Raw genomic sequence first — 20,418 nt, 5'->3', positions numbered from 1 at the left:
GCAACAGTGAAAATACTTTTACATAAAATAACATTTCATAAACATGCATAAACTTAAACATTTTCCTTCCATCATAAATATTTTCCTTTTCATCATATATGTATATTTTTTCCTTTTCGTTGAATTCAGATCATTAACTGTGACTTTCGTATCAGCTGAAGGTCAATGGATCCATCTACATATTACTACAGTACTGGGCGGCGGGGACATCGGCGACACTCTCACCCGTCAACTGAGCCTTGGCCTTACATATCATCATAATCATTGTATCATCATATTAGTCACAATTACTTTACCTCCTTCAACTTTTCATGGTTTCATCACTTATAAAAATTAATGTATGCATAAATCATTTTTCTTTTAAACCAAGCATGCAACGTATCTTTTAGCATTAATATTTCATCATAAAATTCCATAAATATTTAAAATAAACATATTAAGATATTTTACATAATTCAGGGCACTGCCAGGACATTTACTATTTTCAGGTGTAAAATGACCGTTTTACCCTAGATGTAAAATTTCTCGATTTTGACTTTTTCTTACTTTCGTTGATATTAGATAATCCCAAATAATTATTTAAACTTAAATTAAATTTCTTATATTTTTATTTACCTTAAATTCATGGTTTTTGATTTAATTTCATATTTATTAATTCATAGAGCGTTTTAATCCCCAATTAATTCAAATTTAATATTAAATTCCCAAATTTAAAACATATAATTTTATTGGCTAATTTACCCCTGTGAACCATGAACTACCCTGGTGGACCCACGGTTCAAGCCTTAACCTTTTAAAATCTAATATTCGAACCCTAACGCTAACCCTCGAGGAATCTCTTGTTTTCTTCAAGCCACACCCGAGCCAGCCCCTCTAGGGACCCTCTTGAACCCCTGGACTCGACCTAACCCACTGCAGGTCCAGGCGCGATGCATAGAAGCCACGCGATCCTAGCAACACAACCTAGGACTCTTCGAAACTCGGCTAGGACTCCTACCCTGGAGCCACCACCGCGCCTTCACCCTCTGGACCCTCACTAGACCCTATCAGACCTATCCTGGACCCCTGGACAAGCCGTGATCCACCCTGCACCCATTGTTGTTCTCGGTTGGCTTGGGAAGACTCCAAGCTCGCTTGGCTCTTCCCTAGCCGTCGTGCTTGAGTCCTAGCATGGCTAGGACTACTCCTCACTACCAACCACCTCCAGCCCGAGCTCTGGTCAAGCTCTGGCCGAGCCATGCGATGGCTAACCCCTTAACCGACCCTTGTGAACCATACAAGCAATAATTCCATTCCAGCCTTCACATAAGCGTGTGCAGCATTCGGTTTGGCAACTAGGGACTCTATTTGGGTAGGAAAAACATCCCTCAATGTTACTGTATAATGGACACTTGTTTGAACTATATTGATTCTCAAAGAATATAATAAACTAACTCATCGTAACAAAATCCCAACAATGAGTCGATCGATGAAATGCTCCTATGTGGTTTGATCACGGAAAAATGTTATATGCACAATGATTGTTACATACATGGTTATACATTGACATTATAAAATTATCTCAAATGTATTTTTGAAATTAAAGTACATTTGAAGAAGTTTTGTAATCTCAAAAGCATTGTTTAACCGTATGTGTCTCTCTGATTTATAAAATTTTCTAGAATTCACTTGTATATAGTAGAATTGTGTAGAATAATGTAGATAGAAATCTCCGGAATTTTGTACATGGTAGAACCTTCTTGAGAGTTGATATTCACTGTTAGATCAAATAAATCTTAGAAATTCATTGTAGGAAGTCACTGATATAAATATGGTGAAGCTATCATTTGTAAATCATCAAATTTCGAGCCATACTACTTTTTCTTTCAAAGTTCTCTTGAATCACTCTTTCTCAAGTTACTTGCACATAAGCATGAAACAATAGGTTGTTTTGCTAGGCCAGACGAGTACATAGAAGGGCTAAGTCCATGACAATCATAACTCTTGATGCATAAGGAAGTGTGTGTGTGTGTTACCGTGAAACTCACATTAGTGTTATACTATATAAGTATAAATCTAATCTATATCTATATATCTTTATCATTTAATTAATTCAATAATATATATATATATATATAAGTATAAATCTAATCTATATCTTTATCATTTAATTAATTCATATATATATATGTATATATATATATAAGTATAAGTCTAATCTATATCTTTATCATTTAATTAATTCAAATATATATATAAATATATATATATATAGTTTGTCTTTCTTCATAAATTAATGTACTAAAATTAATTAAGAATATATAAATATAACTCAAATCTAAATCTATATAATTATGCATATAAATATAAATTCATGTCATTCCCTTCATTAAATTAAATAATAAAATAATATAATTTGTTTTGTTTTGTTTGGTTTGTATTGTCTTTATTAATTAATAGATTTTAATTATTAATTCAAGAATATATAATTACAAATAAAAATATAAATATAAATTTATATAAATCTTGGTGTTTTTAAAATTGAAATTTTTGCATTAAACTTCATTATATTTAATATTTGTCACGTATCTCTCTTATCAAGTACAAAAATAATAACATGCAAGTGAGTTAAATGTCAAATACATTAAATACAGTAATCTTTAAATCTTTTGCACAAATACAATGCTTTATCTTTTTAAAATTCTCTTTTTCTTACATAAATAACTTGAGTTTTTTGAACTACATTTTTGAATGGACTTTTGGTTACAGTTTTGAAAATTAGTTTCCCTAGAAATTGTCTACTATAGTTTTTCGAAATAAAGTTTACTGGACTTTTCAAAATTAGTTTCCCTAGAATTTTTTACCATAATTTTTCGAACTACAGAGTTGAATGGACTTTTGGTTAAGTTTTTTAAAATTAGTTTCCGTATAAAATTTTTACGATAGTTTAGTTTTTCGAACTAAAGAGTTTGATGGACTTTTGGTTACGGTTTTGAAAATTTGTTTCCCTAGAAATTTTTTACCATGTCTGATTAATAGTCGAAAAGAACAAAGAAGCAAATATTATGGAAAAAATTCAGCTATACCAATATTTGGAGCTAACCATATATATGATGCGAAAAAATCAACCTCCAGGATAGAGTGAAAGCCACCACTAAATCATAGAAAAAACTAAACAAATCAATATATGGACCTAGCCATTAATCAAATTTCAGATTTGATAGTTCAAATTGAAAAAATTAAACAAATCAATATGTGGACCTGGGCATGAATAAAATTTCAGATTTGATAGTTCAATTAGTATATCCGTTGCCATGAATTAGCAGCTTTTCTTCTTGCATTAAAGCCAGAAATTACGTTTAAGAGATAAAGTGAAAGACACCACTTAATCATAAAAAAACTAAACAAATCAATATATGGACCTAGCCATTAATCAAATTTCAGATTTGATAGTTCAAATTGAAAAAAATTAAACAAATCAATAGGTGGACCTAGCCATGAATTAAATTTTAGATTTGATAGTTCAATTAGTATATCCGTTGCCATTAATTAACAGCTTATCTACTTGCATTAAAGCCAGAAATTACGTTGAAACGATAGAGTGAAAGCCACCACTGAATCATAGAAAAAACTAAACAGATCAATATATGGACCTAGCCATTAATCAAATTTCAGATCTGATAGTTCAAATTGAAAAACATAAACAAATCACTATGTGGACCTAGCCATGAATAAAATTTCAGATTTGATAGTTGAATTAGTATATTCGTTTCCATGAATTAGCAGCTTATCTTCTTGCATTAAAGCCAGAAATAACGTTGAAACGATAGAGTGAAAGCCACCACTGAATCATAGAAAAAACTAAACAAATCAATATATGGACCTAGCCATTAATGAAATTTCAGATCTGATAGTTCGAAAAGAAAAAACTAAACTAATCAATATGTGGACCTAGACATGAATAAAATTTTAGATTTGAAAGTTCAATTAGTATATCCGTTACCATGAATTAGCAGCTTATCTTTCGTATTAAAGCCAAAAATTACGTAGAAACTGATTTAGAATAATGTGTTGCAATAGAAATTCAACTTGCTGACTAAGGTGGTTGGTGCTCTAAATTTTGAAACCCTTAGAAATCCTTAGGTGTATGTGTCATTAAATTTTTTTTTTTGCGTAAATTTTCAATTTAACGATATCTTGTTAAATGTGTGTTTCACTGTCAGTTATGCTCAAACGTAAAAAATTGTAAATTGATTTTGATTGGCTTGAGTTTGGTCAAAATCAATTATTTTGCACGCGCTATGCAGCTCTTTTTTTGTGAGATTTGATTTTGAGGCTCTTTGAAATATAGAAAATGGAATTTACTCGTGACTTAGGATTTAATCCACCCTTGTAGTCTAATCAAACGTGCTCAAAGAAAAATCATATGAAGGTTTATTGAAAAAAAAGGGCAGTAAGGAAACAAAATCCGTACTGCTTTTGTGTTTGGAAAAAGCTACCTATGCAAATTGAAGGTTAGTGTGAAGCTCCGGTTGGAAAAAGCTACCTAACAAATGAAAGTATTAGAGTGAAGCTACTAATCATGTTGATTTGGAAAAAGCTACCTATGCAAATTGAATGTTAGTGTGAAGCTCTAGCCGGAAAAAGCTACCTAACAAATGAAGGTATTAGAGTGAAAGCTACCAACCATGAACCATATAGATTTGGAAAAAGCTACCTATACTTAAGATTGCAGGGTAAAGTTTGAACAAGACTTTCCATTTCTGTCTTTCAATTAGCTGATTTTGAAGATCTTCCTCAAAAGATGATTGTCTAGTTCACCCACACACTTGATTTATACTTGGCATTGAGTAGATCTGATTGCTTGATGAGTACGAATTTCTACTTTTGAGTATAACTTTGATTAAATCCCCATTATGAGCATTGTGTTGTTGAAAATTGAAAAAAAAAGCGGTTGTATATTTTTACAGTTGATAACATACATCTGAGGAATTATCGGGGTTGAAAAGATTTAGCATCTTGCCTCTTTGGTTACTGTCAATTCATGTTAGTACCAAGGTTATTCAAAAGAAACTGAATAAAAGAGGACAATGCTGACTTACGACACCCAGACACACATTACATAATGTGTATTTACAACCCAAGAAAATTTACAAGAAGTTAGAGAATGGAACTTAACTCATAAAAACCATTGGAAGAGAATGCGTGTTTTCAGAAAAATATGTATGCATTTTTTTTCGTGAACAGACTATTCTTTGTGACAAAAGCATTCATGATACTTTATGATTCAACTTGTTTTACATTAGTTCCAACATGACTTCTCCATAAATCAAAGCATCGATCGTTTGTCATTCATACCCAAAACTTACCGAGTGGAAGTTAAAGATTTTAGACTCTATATAATTTCAAATGCCATATTTTGATCATTGTCATCCAAGCCAGCCACATAGGACAGGGCGTTCTGCTGTTTGAGCAATCAATTGCTAATGCTCGCTGGAGCACTTACTATAGTTCATTTGACAGAATACAAGACATTCCTCACAGGTGGTATCCAAACTCCCATAAAGAAAATGAAATGAATATGTTTTTGTTTAATATATGTTTGAATCATTTGGTTCGACGAATTGGATACCTGCTGATGTTTTTATGTTAGAGAATTAGGAAATTCAGAGGCTATCATGTTATTTAATTTGATGTCAGCTTCCGAAGGAAATTATCAAATAGTCTTTCTAGTAAAAAAAGTTATAAATGTTGGGTTCCAATGTCTCTTGTGATTGTTAGGGACATGTATATTTGGTAATTGAGAAATGAAAGATGAAAAATGCTCAACCCTTTTTCCCAGGAATTAGGAGGCCCAAGCATTGTTAGATTACTGGACAAAGACAGTCGAACATAACATTTCCAGTTGAACCTGACGAGCCAGAACAATTCACGTGGAACGAACAACTATGAGGTGAATGGGTGAGAGTGATTGAGCTACGCCACTCTCTAAGGTAAGAAGGGTTAAAAAGGTAAGAGAACTATGTGGGCTTTGATTCTTCTACACCCGAAGAGGATACATAGGCAACTTTAAAAGTTCAAGCCCTTCCCTCCGCCTTTTTTTTTCCTTTTTAGAACTATATCAGTTTGATATCTATATATTTGAACAAGAGGATACACTGGCAACTTCAAAAGTTGAAACTCTTTTGGCTTTCAAACCCTTGCCTTTCAGACCCTTGCCTTTGTCTCTTTGTGACTCATATTTATTCACTACATTGTTGTCTCAAATGTTTTATACATTTCTGTTTGCATGAATTTTGTTTGCATAATTCTTTTATATTCAATTTGAAGAAATCCATCATGTTAAAAAATTATTCGACAAACAAATTAATCATCATGTTGTAGCCAATATGTTTCTTTTTTTAACAATGTCTTTGATTGGTCTAGTCTCTGCTTGGAACAAGCTTAGGAGAAGCAAGTCTGAAGATCAGATCAATCCCTGTATATTTCAGTTCCTGATTTTCAATTTATGTTGATACAAGTTTTTGATCTTGGTTCGGAGTAAATTTTTTTTTTCAGGGATATATAAGCCACTGGAATACTGGAAAAATGAATGTGGGATTCCACCAGCGGAGAGGCGTAACACATCATCTGTCTTTACTCTCTGAGAAATGGCGGAGGCAACTTGTTCTTTTGGCAATGAAAATTTATTAGGAATGGGTGGAGATTTGGCCGAGTATACAAAAGAACTCTGCGTTCTGGAGAGGTATGTTCTAGCACGAATTTCTTGTTTTAGTGTTAAATTCTTGCCTCAAATGAAGATGAACAACTTTAGTTGTAGCAATCAAGAAAATGGAGCTGCCACAGTTTAAAGAAGCGAAAGGGGAGCGAGAATTTCGGGTGGAAGTTGATATTTTTAGCAGATTATAACATCCAAAACTTGTGACATTAATAGGGTATTGTGCATATGGGAAGCATAGGTTCCTTGTTTATGAACATATGAACAAAGGGAACCTGCAAAATCATTTGAATGGTTTGGTTTGTCTTTTACTTTTTGTTTTTTTGAATTTGAAGATATTGTTTCTAAAATGTCGCATTATGGGACACACGACGAATATTCAGGCAGTAAAATAGTAGATATGGTGTTAAAATTAGCAAAATTTTTGAAATGTTTGATTATGGGAATTTAGGGATAGGAGAAGTGAAGATGGATTGGTCTTTATGGTTGAAAGTGGCTGTCGAAGCTGCTAGAGGACTTGCATACCTGCATTCAAGTTCTGCTATTGGGATTCCTGTTGTCCACTGAGAATTCAAATCCGCTAACGTACTTCTTCACAGTAACTATGAAGCAAAGGTAATCTGTGATTTGCAAGCCTAGATAGGAGTGAATCCATAAAACGTTTTGCATTTGAAGGGTCAACTAGCCCTGTTCATCGACTGTTCGATCCACTTTCAGAGTGTACTACAAAATTAGAGCTGATTTGTTTGTGTTTGTTTTTCCTTGGATTAGTGCAGATATCAGATTTTGGGCTAGCAAAGTTGATGCCAGAGAGCAAAGAAAAACATGTGTGACAGCTAGAATGCTCGGTACTTACGGCTCTATTTTGATACGGAGTATTCGTTGGTATAAATATGCTTTGAAGTTTGAAGAAAATAAAATCACATCTATCATTTTCTGTTGCAAGAACATGAAGAGGACCAAGATTTTCAAGTGATTTAACTCCGAGATCAAAACTTTTGCTCTATTTTTTAATGAGGAATCTTAAATATTTTTGGGTTCCCTATCCTAACTTGGATTTCATCTAATAAATTTAAAAATAGCTTTTTTTTCGTAACTAATATTTTTTGATGGTGATTAGAAACTAAGAATATAAGGTCTATTCTAACTTCAATTTACAAAATGGCAAGAACAATTGAGCTATGGAAGTGTATATACCTTGGAGACAGACATGAGAACTCATTTTACAAAGTGATGTATATGTGTTTTGAGTCGTTCTACTCCAGATTTTGACAAAGAGGGCGGTAGACCTGAACCAAGTGAACAAAACTTGGTACTACATTTACTTCAGAATCATCTGAGTTTCTGAGGATCAATCTAAAATGTTCAGAAACCATTTGAAATTATTATAAGCATTACCAAATTACCATTCATGTGCTTGAAACTTTCACAGGTTAGACACATTCTGAATGACACGAAGAAGCTGAAGAAGATGATCAATCAAGAAATGGAACAGGATAATACACGATGGAGTCGATAGCCATGTTTGCGAATTTAGCATCGGGATAATACATGATGGAGTCGATAGCCATGTTTGTGAATTTAGCATCGAGATGTGCCGGTTTAGACAGTACAGAACGACCCTTGATAACAGAATGTGTGAAGGAACTTCGAATTATTAGTCTCCAATTCTTGAATTCATATTACAGTGTCAAAGTGACACTAATAGTTCAATGTATTACATATATAAAATGCATGTGAAAATCAATGAAGACAACTTTTTAGTTGTGTATTATGCTGAATCATCACCTGAAACACAATCGTTGAGTGCTCGAAACTTGACAAAATTTAATATTGATTTTCAAAATTATAACACATGTTAATTAATAACTAGTAGTAGCTAAGCAAGTGCGCTGCGCGTGTTAAAAATTAATTAATTAATAAAGATTGAGTGGACGATTTTCTTTATCAATTTTTTTATGGCAAAAACTTGTATGAGACGGTCTCACAGGTCGTATTTTAGTGAGACAGATATTTTATTTGGGTCATCTATGAAAAAATATTACTTTTTATACTTAATTTATTACTTTTTATTGTGAATATCGGTAGGGTTGATCCGTCTCACAGATAAAGATTCGTGAGATCGTCTCACAAAAGACCTACTTTTTTTATTAATATATATACGAAATAAATTATAAGGTTTTTCAATAAAGAAGTTTTCATACCAAATTACCAAAGATATTACTATATTAACAACATTCTTAATAATACAATAAATAAATTATGCCTTGCTAGCTAGTGATATGATAAAATTAAGAGCTTCATTTATGCAACGTGTATACAGAGTCGAGGCCAGTTCTATATATTCATCATTTTATGGCACCCATTATATATATTATGAAGCAATAATTATTGTAAGGACGATCGGAGCTCGATACTTGATTGCGACATAGTTAAGAAAATAGAACTTATATCATTATAATTTTGTATAGTTTTTGTTTTAAAGGGTCGAGCGATTGATTCATCCATTGGTATTAGATTCACCTAATATATTTGTGTATGGTTGAGAAGACCATTAATACTATTTCGGATTACACATCTATGTTCTATTTAATTTTTCGTGCTGAAAATATTGTTATGTTTTATTTTGTCTAATCCACGTGGTTAGATTTCAATGGATGTGATCTTGAACATGGTCATTTAGACTTGGGGATAGTCAACGAAATTGATTATATTTTTTTAATAGATAAATATTTAGGTAACTAGGCTCGTGAGAAAGAGTTAATTGACTCATTTACAATTGTTGTGTTACGATTGGATTAGAGATTCGAGAGATATGAATAAACTTTTTTAAAAATTTCTTCTAAACTCTGTCAAATAGTGCGATCGATTTTGATAGTATTAAATATCAAGATAAGATTTTTGCAACTATTGAGAAACGATCGGACCACCTATTGTGCGGAAACAGTCCGCATATCAAGATAAGATTTTCTCAAATATTAAATGATCGGACCACATATTGTGTGGAAACGGTCCGTTGAATCTTATGACTAATTTATACTCGAATAAGATAATTCAAATAAGATAAATAAATGAAGTAAAGAAATAACATATGTGTTTTCTATGGATGTTCAGAGATTCAAGCTCATATGCCACTCTTTCTTCCACTTATGAAATAATTTCAATATAAGGCTTTGGATTTACAAAAGTTGTAACAACTTATTTCTCTTTTATGACTTGTCCACTATCTAAATTGAAACTCGCAGCTAAAGAAAGTTGACTGTCTGGAAGTAAAAATCACTCTGCTAGAGACTAAAAATGATTATATGCAAAGAGTGTTCCAAGTATTCTGATTGAAAATTTTATTCAATACTTGGAACAAGTATTCTGCCGCCATTGAGAAGATGTATGAGCTGTAAAAGCTTGTCAATGATAGAACTGGGCTAGGGTTCGGCAATAATGAGTGTAGTTCTTTTGAGGCAAATGCTCAATCATGATAGACAAAGGCAAGTCTAAGATGATAAAATTTGTCTGATCTAGCACAATATATGAACATGATTAACGAAAAATTCAACATAAACAGAATGTAGATCTTGAAAACAAGGCCAAGCACTGTAGTTTAGGTTATATCGAACCAGAGATTTCTAAGTCAAACCAGACTTTGTTAAAAAGTAGACAAAGTCAAGCCGGTCACAACGCCTCGAACTCGTCTCACATAAAACCAAGTCTAACTAGACATTATTCTTTGAATAGAAGTCTAGCTGTTACCATAATTGTAGACATGTTCAAAAGAGATACATAATGAATGGGAATGATGTATGGCCTAAACAACTTTCTTCGAGAGAGCACATCATACAACCTCACCAGTATATGTACAGTCTCGCACTTATTTGGATACACACACTAGTAAGCCTGTTAGGCTAATTCAAGTGTAGGTCCAAAAAGGATAATCCGTTCAGGACTCAACTAGATTTGGATACCAAATTCTTATTTCAATGATTGTAGGTGTTAAAAAAGAATTTTCTCAAAGAATCAACCTGCTTTCTGGATAGTAGATATTCCAGACATATGACTGGTAACATCAACGTATTATCCGAAGTCATTAACCACAAATGTCCCAGAATTAATTTCGGTGACAATTATTACGGTAATTGTGGGTAAGTATAAGATTATGCATGAAAGAACCATTATTAAAGATGTTTTATTGGTTGAAAATATTTGCTATAACTTGATTAGCATAAGCCAAATTTGTGACATTGATTATTTAGTCGAATTTCACAAACACCCTTCCACAGTTAATCGGTAAATTGTGATATTATGATAACCAGACTAAGAGAACAAAAGACCAATAAAGTTATCTTGAATTATAATAATTTGAATTCTCCTTCGTGTTTTGTTGCCTTGCATGAAAATAAGAATTGGTTATGGCATAAATTTCCAAATCATTTGAATTTCAAATCAGTTGTCAATTTAACTAAAAAAACCTAGTATCAGGATTGCATAACATTGATTTTACCAATGATAAAGTTTTTCTGCATGTCAGTTAGGTAAACAAGCTATATCAACTTTCAAAAACAAATGAAGTACCTCAACGACTCGATGCCAGAAACTTCTACACATTGACCTATTTGGTCCAATAATCGTAATGATTCTAAGGGGAAAGAATTACACCTTGGTGATTATTGATGATTTCTCACAATTTGCATGGGTGATCTTCTTGAGTTCTTAATATCATAATGCTGCTCAACTCATCAAGCTTTTAAAGATATTATAGACTCAGAGAACGGTAGTGGTGAATAGGATAAAGAGTGACCGTGGCACCGAGTTCACTAACATGGTTCTTTTAACCTATCTAAAAGAAAATGGCATTAAGAATGAGATTTCAGCTGCAATATCACCTCAAATGCTCAGAGAAAAAACAGAACACTCAAATAAGTAGCTCGAATCATGCTAGATGAATCTGGTATCTCTAAAAGGTTTTGGGTAGAAGCTTTAAACATTGCATGTTATACACATAATAGATCAATGATCAACAAAAATCATGGAAATACTCCCTATGAGATCTGGGCAGGCAAAATGCCAGAAATATAATATTTTCGTATATTCGGTTGTAAGTATTTCATTCACAGTAATGGTAAAACACATTTAACCACTTTTGATACCAAATCTGATGTTCGTGTGTTCTTAGGTTGATCTTTGGTTAGTAAAGCTTATAGAGTTTATAATTATAAAAAAGTAACCGTTGAAGAATTCGTACATGTGGTATTTAATAAATCTTCTATCTGTCATATTAATATCATTAGTAATATACATGATTTGAGCAATAATTGGATGATATTAACCTTGATTCTAAAAATAATCATGAGATATATTTAAGAATGGCTGGAATCATACATGAAGCAAGTCCAATCATCCATGAAAAACCTTCACAAAATAAGACCGTTGAAGAAGTTGAGTCGGTGATTAATCTCCAACCCGAAATATATAAAGAGGAGGATGAATCTGAAACTGATGAAGATCCAAAAGTTCAACAACCAGATCCAAATCTATTTGGACCAATCCTCTGGTGGAATAAGAATCATTCACTCGAGTTGATAATAGGTAATCCGACAGCTTCACTTAAAACTACAAAAAAATGATATATGAGTTCTTGCATGAAGATATCCTTGAACTGGCTCCAACTAAGGGTAGCCAAGTCCACCTCGTGAGCAGCTCCCTCTCACATGGAGTTGTGTCATCTCTCAGCATGTAAGTGGCGCACCTGACCTGGTCGCCATTCCTCATCTCCAAATACAGAAAATGGAGCTCCAAAGACCGTATCCAATCCTCTGCCAAGAACGGATCAGTAGTACCCCCAAACTCCTTCGGGTTTAGCCGTCTAAACTGCTCATAAATGTTTGTATTGGGTCTCGGATCCTGCTATGCCTGCTCCATCAATCTAGCAATACCCTCCAAGACTCAGGAAGCTGTATCTCCTGGCGGTGGCGGTGGCGGTGTAAGACCTCTATCGCCTCTAGTAGTATCATAATGTCTGTCAGTGCTGAGAGGCATAGTATCTAAATATAGTCCAAATTCTAAATGTAACTCATTATGTATTTTAATCTAGTTTTTAAAACATTTAATCCTTAAATCATGTAAACAGCTAAACATATACAGTAAATTGCTGTAAATCATGTATCATGTAAACATGCAGGTGATAGCATTAAAAACATTTAAACTTACGGACTTGAGGCTCGAAAACTGAGATTCAGAAGCTGGCAGTGGCACAACCTATACAGGACCCTTGCTCTGATACCAACTGAAACGTCTATTACTTAAACTACTAGAATTTTTTTTAAGGCTAAATCTCGAAAAACCCATTTTTATTTCAAAAATATAATTTTATAAGCATGCATGCAACATCTTCCTTCAGTCACATGATTTAAAAATAAAAAAGGTGTTCACCTATTGGATACAAGAATTTCAACTTAAAAGAGCTCCATAAGACAACATGCGAGTCCTGTTAGACCATAAACATATAAATAAATAAATGTACAAAAATATCCATGATCTCTCTCCCTCAAAAAAATGATGTGCGGAAAATATAGTCCTCGGGTTAGCGTGCACACATCTAGCCCCGTCTACTCAGTCTTCGGCACCTACAATCTCTTCATCAATATGCTCACCTGCATCATCCACCCCAAGTGAGTCTAAAGACTCAACACACCAAAATCTTTATAATAATTGCATGTACATAACATGCAGCAGTGAAAAGTACGGTACTTAAAATAAACTTGATGAAATTAAAAGCGTGAACATAAACGTAACAATAACATAAACGTGTCAAAACATGCATTAACATATCAACATCTACGTATTCATTTTCTTTATTTGAATTCCTTTCATTAGCTGTGACTTTCGTATCATCGTATTAGTCGATGGATGCATCTACGTATGACCGCGATACCCGGCGGCGGGGATATCAGCGACAATATTACCCATCTACTGAGCCTTAGCCTTGCATGTCACCGTATTATCATATCATCATATTTAGTCACAACCAACTCCTTCCTTCAAAACACGTCATCATATTCATTACTCATAAAAATCTTGCATATACGTAAATTTTCTTAAAATCAAGCACGCATCGTATTTTCATATTTCCATAAAAATCATATGCGTGATATCATACGCATTTAAACATGTCAAATTTTGATCAGGGCACCGCCAGGACTCTGCTAACTCGACACAGGTGCAAAATGACCATTTTGACCCTGGAAACCATAATTGACCATTTTACCCCTGGACCTCTAAATTTCGACCCCAAGCCAACCAAACTCCTAAGAACACCTCAAAACATATTTATAAATGTTTCCTAGGCATAACCTCGAGCCCGTCCTATAACATCCCGAAAATTCGAAGGTCCACGTGAACCACATGCATATAATTTTATCATGTATTTTAATTAAATTGCTTTAATATCATAAATTAATTATGATGTGCATATTTACATGTTTAAAATGTGTTTTCTACACGAATGCATGAAAACATTGTTTTTAAAGTTATTTGAAAATGCGATCGAAAAATGGAGACCGGTGAGTGAAAAAAGAGAAAATATTTTTATTAAATAATTGTTTTTAATTATTTAAAATAAGGTTGATGCTTTATGATATTTTTGAAACTAAGGTATTTTGAGGTGATTTTATAAGCCGAGTCGTCATTTTTAACGGTATTCGATTTTCAACGAGAATATGAATTTTTTGACATCTCGACTAATAATCTCACGAACTTTCCACAACAATATATTTTAAATATTCAATAATTGGATAAACAAGCATAGTATGTCATGCTAATGGGCCTAAGAATATACTAGGTGTTTTAATTAAAATAAATAGGTCACAAACACTCCCCCAACCCACAAAACTCCCATCCTCTTCCCCTCAAAATTTACAAGGACTCTCCCCTCCCCCTCAACACAAGCACACACGAAAATTCTTCAAGCAAAAATGCACAGTTTTGCAAAGGAAATTCATCCTAGGAGTTCTACGTCCTCGTTCTTCGCATCGTCGATTCATTTCCATGCGTAACTTACGTAAAGGCACGCCTTAATTCTTTCCTTTCTCATCTATCACACCCCAATATGTGTTTGATAATTGTTTGCATGAAAAACATGATTTATTATTGAATATTTTCGTTTTTAGGCATTCATGTATGATTAAAGCATGGTTTTTGTTCCAAAACTTGTTCAATGTTTGCACGAAGGGGGGTTCCATGTTATAGGATCGAGATGGAACATTTTTACACGGGTTTAAAGGCCACACTAAGCATGTTAATGGCTGCACACGAAACCACAACAAGCTGAACAAGTGATTGCATGTTTTGATGTCAAGGGTTCGGTCATAAGGGTTAACCACGCATGGTTCGGCCAACGCTTGACCAGGGCTGGGTTGGGACGTGGTTGGGTGTGTGGAGGAAAGCTCGACAACTAGGGAAGAACCCATGCACGATAGGACTCTTCATGTAACGTTCCAAAAATTTGAAGGTTCACGTGAACCACATGCATGCAAGTTATTAAATTTGTTTAGTATTTTATTAAATTGTTTTAAATCATTAAATGCATGTTTATTTTATTAACTATGTGTTTAATTATTTTTATGCATAATTCATGCATGGTAGTAATTATTTAGTGAAATTTTAAAAATTCATGCATTAGGATTTTTAGATGCATTTCACGTTCGATCGAGGAACGAAGACCAGATAATTTTCAGGAAAATTGTTTTATTACATGATTAATTTTTATTAATTAATATAAGGTGTTTTGAGGGTGTTTTTAAAAAATGAGATTTTATTGGGTATTTTTACCCGCAAGATTCTTTTTTTAACGGTACGTAAATTTTATCGAATCGGGGGACTTTTTAAGGGTTCGGCTAATATTTTCAAAATCTTTCAAACACGAAATATTTTTCAGGAGTTTGTTTGGATTTAATGTGCATAATTTTAAGCGTATTGGGCTTAAATATCTTTTTAAAATTTTAAATAACGATTAGGACCCATTTATTTAATCTTAAACCTTATAATTAGCACCTAATTATTCCCTTAAGCTCTCGACTTAACCTAATTACTCTTCATTAGCCGCCCATGAATGGGCTGGGAATGTCGGTGCAAGGGTGATCCGAGGCTTAAACTAGATCGTGTGGGGTCTGAGCCAAGGTCGATGGTAGCTCGAACACTGCTGGAACCATCACTGAAACCGAGCGAGCTTGTGTTAGGGAAATCGGCGGTGGTCTTTGGAGGCAAGGGAGCGATCGCGTTTTCTCTTGTGCATGGGGCTGAGTACGTGGTTTTGGTAGGCTCTTTGTGGTCTGGTCTAGGTCCATGGTAGGCTGGTTCATGGATGGTACGTCGGTTTAGGCTAGTGGCGTGAGTTTCTTTGGGAGAGGGAGTGCACGAGGTGACATGCTAGGAAGGGCCGAGAGTTTTGATTTTTTTTGGAATAGCAGCAAGAGGTTTTCGGGCCTGTTATTATGGTGTTAGGACTCTTGCAGTGTTTTTAAGGTGTGACAAAGAGCTGGGAAAATTTCAGATAAGTTACGAGTCGATTCGGGTTAAAACCGGGACCCCGGTTCAAGTTTTAAAACGAATTGGTAAAGTTCTGAATTGGGCTCAAGTTTACGTCTAGGAATGTTTCTAAAAATGTTTTGGGACATTTTAAGGAGTTTGGTAAGCTCCGGTCAATTTTAAAGGTCCAGGGGTAAAACAGTAAATTTTGGGTTTCCAGGGACAAAATGATCATCTTGCACCCGGGGTTAGATTTTGGTCATGGCAGCGCCCTGTGCACAAATTTATGATATTTTAAATACGCATGCATCATGTTATGGTTTTTATGAAATTATGGTAAATACGATGCATGCTCGGTTTTAAGGAAAAGTTACATATATCAGTACATGCATGTTTTATTAAGTGGTGAATATGATGTTATTTTTGAAGGATGAGAATTGGTTGTGACTGACAATGTATATGTATACGATGACATGATATATGATGAGCTGAGGCCAAGGCTCAGTGGACAGGTAATGATGTCGCTGATGTCCCTGCCGCTCGGTAATGTGGTTTTACATATATGGATCCATCGATAGAGCTGATATGAAAGCCACAACTAATGAACTGAATTTAATTAAATGAAAATGTATACGTATATGATGACCTGAGATGACATACTTTGACACGATATGATTTTACACGACACATTTATGTTATGTTTGTAAGTTCATGAAAGTTATGTTGAGTATGATATTTTTCGCTGCTGTGTTCCATGTATATGTACTTGTTATTCCTGGTACATGTATGTTGAGTCTTTAGAATCACTAGGTATGTGTGATGCAGGTGAGCCTGAGGATGAGGGGAATAGAGGTGCCGAACTCTAAGTAGGCAGACCTGGTGCGGTGACACGACCCGAGGACCGCATGTTTTCCGCATTATGTTTTATGAGATTTAAGAGGAGATGAACATTTTCATACGTTGATGATTTTAAGATTGTTACTCGTTTATGTTTTCGTAAGATTTTGGAAGAGTTTGATTAATTTAAACTGTATTATTTTTACTGTCAAATAATTACGATTATTGTAAATGTTATTTCTAAAAGTGAGCTTTAAAAAAAATTTATTTCCGTACTTTTAAAATGAGTAGATGTCAGACTTCCCAAGCTTACCCGAGAGAATAGCAGCTTAAGGAGGGATCGCGGCTAGGGCCAAGGGCCAGGCTAGGTCTGTTAGGGTCCTGAGGGGGGGTTCACGAGGGGCTGGGCTGGGTTGTGGATCGAGGGAAGGGTTCTAGCTGAATTTACGTAGAGTCCTAGTTTGTTCTACTAGGTCGCGCGGCTCGGGTCCTTCGTTCAGAGGGCTGTAACGAGTTAGGGTTGGTCCAGGGGGTCCAAGAGGGTTCCTTGAAGGGCTAGGCAAGGGCTGGCTCGGGGTGGCTTGGGCTCGGTTCGAAGAAAGCATGAGGTGGCTCGAGGTTTTGTGTCAAGGGTTCGAAAATATGGGTTTTAAGGGCTAAGGGTTTGAACATTGTTCACGGGGGGTCGAATCATGGTTCACGAGGGTTAATTAAATATAAAAAGTCTAGGTCTAAAATTTGGGAATTTTATATTAAATTTTGAAATTAATTCAAGAATATAACGCACTACGAATTAATAATTATGAAATAAATGAAATGTTATGAATTTAAGCTAAATAAAAATATCAGAAAATTTATTTAAGCTTAATAATTATTTGGGATGGTCTAGTGTCAACGAAAGTAAGAAAAAGTCAAAATCGAGAAATTTTACGTCTAGGGGTAAAACGGTCATTTTACACCTGAAAATTAGTAAATGTCATGACAGTTCCCTGAATGCTGTAATATATGATGAAAATATTATTTTAAATGTTTAAAGAATTTTATGATAAAAAGTTGAAACTAAAAGATATGTTGCATGCTTGGTTTTAAACGGAAAATGATAATTTAATGCATGATTTTTATAAGTGATGAAAATTCGAAACGTTGGAGGAGGTGAATTAATTGTGACTATTATGATGTTATGATGATATGAATAGAGATATCGTGCGGGAGAAGGCCCCAAAGGGAGTCCATTTATGGGAGAAGGCCCCAGAGGGAGGCCGACGATCATATTTTCATATGATGATGATAGGCCAAGGCTCAGTTGACGGGTGAGAGTGTTGCTGATGTCTCCACCGCCCAGTACTGTGGTTATATGTAGATCCATCGACCCTATGATGAAACGAAGTCACAATTAACGATCTGAATTCAATAAAAGGGAAAATGTAAATGTTTATGATGATAAGGAAAAATGTTTATGATGAAATGATATATGCTATGAAATAATGAGAGGAAAAATGTTTATGTTTATGCATGTTAATGAAAATCTATTTTTAAGTAAAAATATTTTTACTGTTGCATGCGATTGTATATATATTATTTGGTATCATGATTATGGTTTGCTGAGTCATTAGACTCTCTAGGTGTGATGGATGCGGGAAAGCATGATGTTAACGATGATGGAGGTTTTGATGGTTGATCTTACTGGACTGAAGGTGCACACAACCCGAGGACCAGCGCTAGATATTCCGCATTATGATTATGATTTATTTTATTTTTACGTTAAAGATTTTCATGACTTTTATATGATTTTGAGTGGTTTTTGGTGAGGATGTCAGAGTTAGGATGATTTTGAAATATTGCTAAGTTTAGGGTTGGAAAATAAGTGTCGAATTTAGGTATCAAATTATTTTATTTTGCAATTTGCAAATTTAGTTGGTATGTTTTATTTTAAAATGGTGTCAAAATATTTTATACATGTATGCATGTGTTTGGCCGAGACTAGGAGGGTAGGAAAAAAATAAAAATAAAAATTTCTAATATATTTTAAAGAAAACGAATAGTGGATGTTTCAGTTGGTATCAGAGCAATGTTCCTGCAAATGTTTTCACCTGCATGTTTACATGGTTTATACGTATAAGCTACATGTTTAAACAATTTTTGAAGCTAAAAGGCATTTATGTTTAAGCTCGCATGATAAATGATTTTTATGATTAAATCTGCATCATTGCATGATTTTTAAAGGTAAAAGATTAGATGCTTTAGAATTTTTACGAATATTACGATATGAAACAAGAAATTATATGATTTCCATGTATGCTGGCTTTGTGGTGGAATTGAATATGTTTAAGAATATGGTTAATGGGCCTTAGGAAAGGTTAAAATGATTGGAATATTGATGTTTTACTCTTAAGTTAATCGTGAAGATTATTAATGCTTTTTGGGATATGTAAATTTTCCAAGAAAATACTGATGATTTGGTGAGTACTAGTTGAGTTAATTTTTGAGAATTACACATAAGAAATAATGATTTGAAGAATGCGATGATCTTTAGAAGTATGAAAATGTATAATTTGGGATTTTAGGTTTTTATGGAAAGGTAAGATTGGTTATGACAATTGATTTTGAGTTAATAAGCTTAAAATTATTAAAATTTATGCTATGAGAAACCTATAGAAAGAAATTAAGAATGCTAAGAACTTATGAGTTAATTACAGAATTGTCGAAATTTAAGACCAATTGGATAATTTTTGAGGAAATTAAGAATTAATCTTGCAATTGCTAAGAAATTTGGGGACTTGTTTAGCAATAAGTGAGAATTGAATGGTTTAAAAGATAAGAATTCTCGATTATTTAGGCTTGAAGGGATATTTAGAACCTTGAAATATAATAAGTTTATGAACATCTTGGGTATAGTATAAGGAAAGTAAGATACGATAAGTTTGGACCTCCATTTATAATACTGTGAATTGTAAGAAAAGTTGAAATTCGAGGTTATAGTAACATAGAACTAAGTTATCATGGGTCGTTTTAAATTTTGATTCGCAAATGGGGATTTAGAAGGTACATTTAATTGGGCTCGAAGGGACATAAGGACATCCTAAAACTTATTTTTATCAAAGTAGCGCGGCGGAAACGTTGATTATTGGGATACTAGAATTAAGAGTCTAAAATTTGATTATCAAGGATAAGTGAATTTCAAGGACGAAATTCAAGTTTGTAATGTCCCGAAAATTCGAAAGTCCACGTGAACCACATGTATGCACACGAAACCACAACAAGCTGAACAAGTAATTGCATGTTTTGATGTCAATTGTTCGGTCATAAGGGTTAACCATGCATTGTAAAAACCGGATTTTTATTCTTAAGCATTACAAATTATTAATTTC

The 20,418-nt window shown here is 33.8% G+C and overlaps 2 long non-coding RNA genes across 12 annotated transcripts in view; one reads left to right on the top strand and one right to left on the bottom strand.

Moving 5' to 3' along the window:
• Window positions 1–2,657: 2,657 nt before the first annotated feature.
• Window positions 2,658–20,418, bottom strand: part of LOC140807363 (uncharacterized) — a 51,966-nt gene continuing 34,205 nt past the window's right edge. For 4 of the 5 annotated variants that reach the window (XR_012112669.1, XR_012112672.1, XR_012112670.1 and 1 more), the window contains 2 exons: window positions 3,701–3,862; window positions 2,658–3,632 (listed from right to left, as the gene is read on the bottom strand). This is a non-coding gene — a long non-coding RNA (uncharacterized lncRNA). The remainder of the gene's footprint in view (window positions 3,633–3,700; window positions 3,863–20,418) is intronic. The other variant, XR_012112671.1, reaches the window with a different exon arrangement.
• On the top strand, window positions 3,860–8,354 carry LOC140807360 (uncharacterized). Of its 7 annotated transcripts, none has more exons than XR_012112660.1 (5): window positions 3,860–5,523; window positions 5,822–6,459; window positions 6,538–6,991; window positions 7,149–7,312; window positions 7,474–8,354. It is a non-coding gene; the product is annotated as an uncharacterized lncRNA (long non-coding RNA). The 7 variants fall into 7 exon arrangements; XR_012112663.1 differs by having other exon boundaries at window positions 6,538–7,312; window positions 7,474–7,545; window positions 8,130–8,354; XR_012112662.1 differs by having other exon boundaries at window positions 6,538–7,312; window positions 7,474–7,582; window positions 8,130–8,354.

Source organism: Primulina eburnea, chromosome 12 (assembly GCF_022965805.1).
Source record: "Primulina eburnea isolate SZY01 chromosome 12, ASM2296580v1, whole genome shotgun sequence".
Taxonomy (NCBI): Eukaryota; Viridiplantae; Streptophyta; class Magnoliopsida; order Lamiales; family Gesneriaceae; genus Primulina; species Primulina eburnea.
The sequence above is the reverse complement of the archived record's forward strand: the minus strand, read 5'-3'. Positions and strand labels throughout refer to the sequence as shown.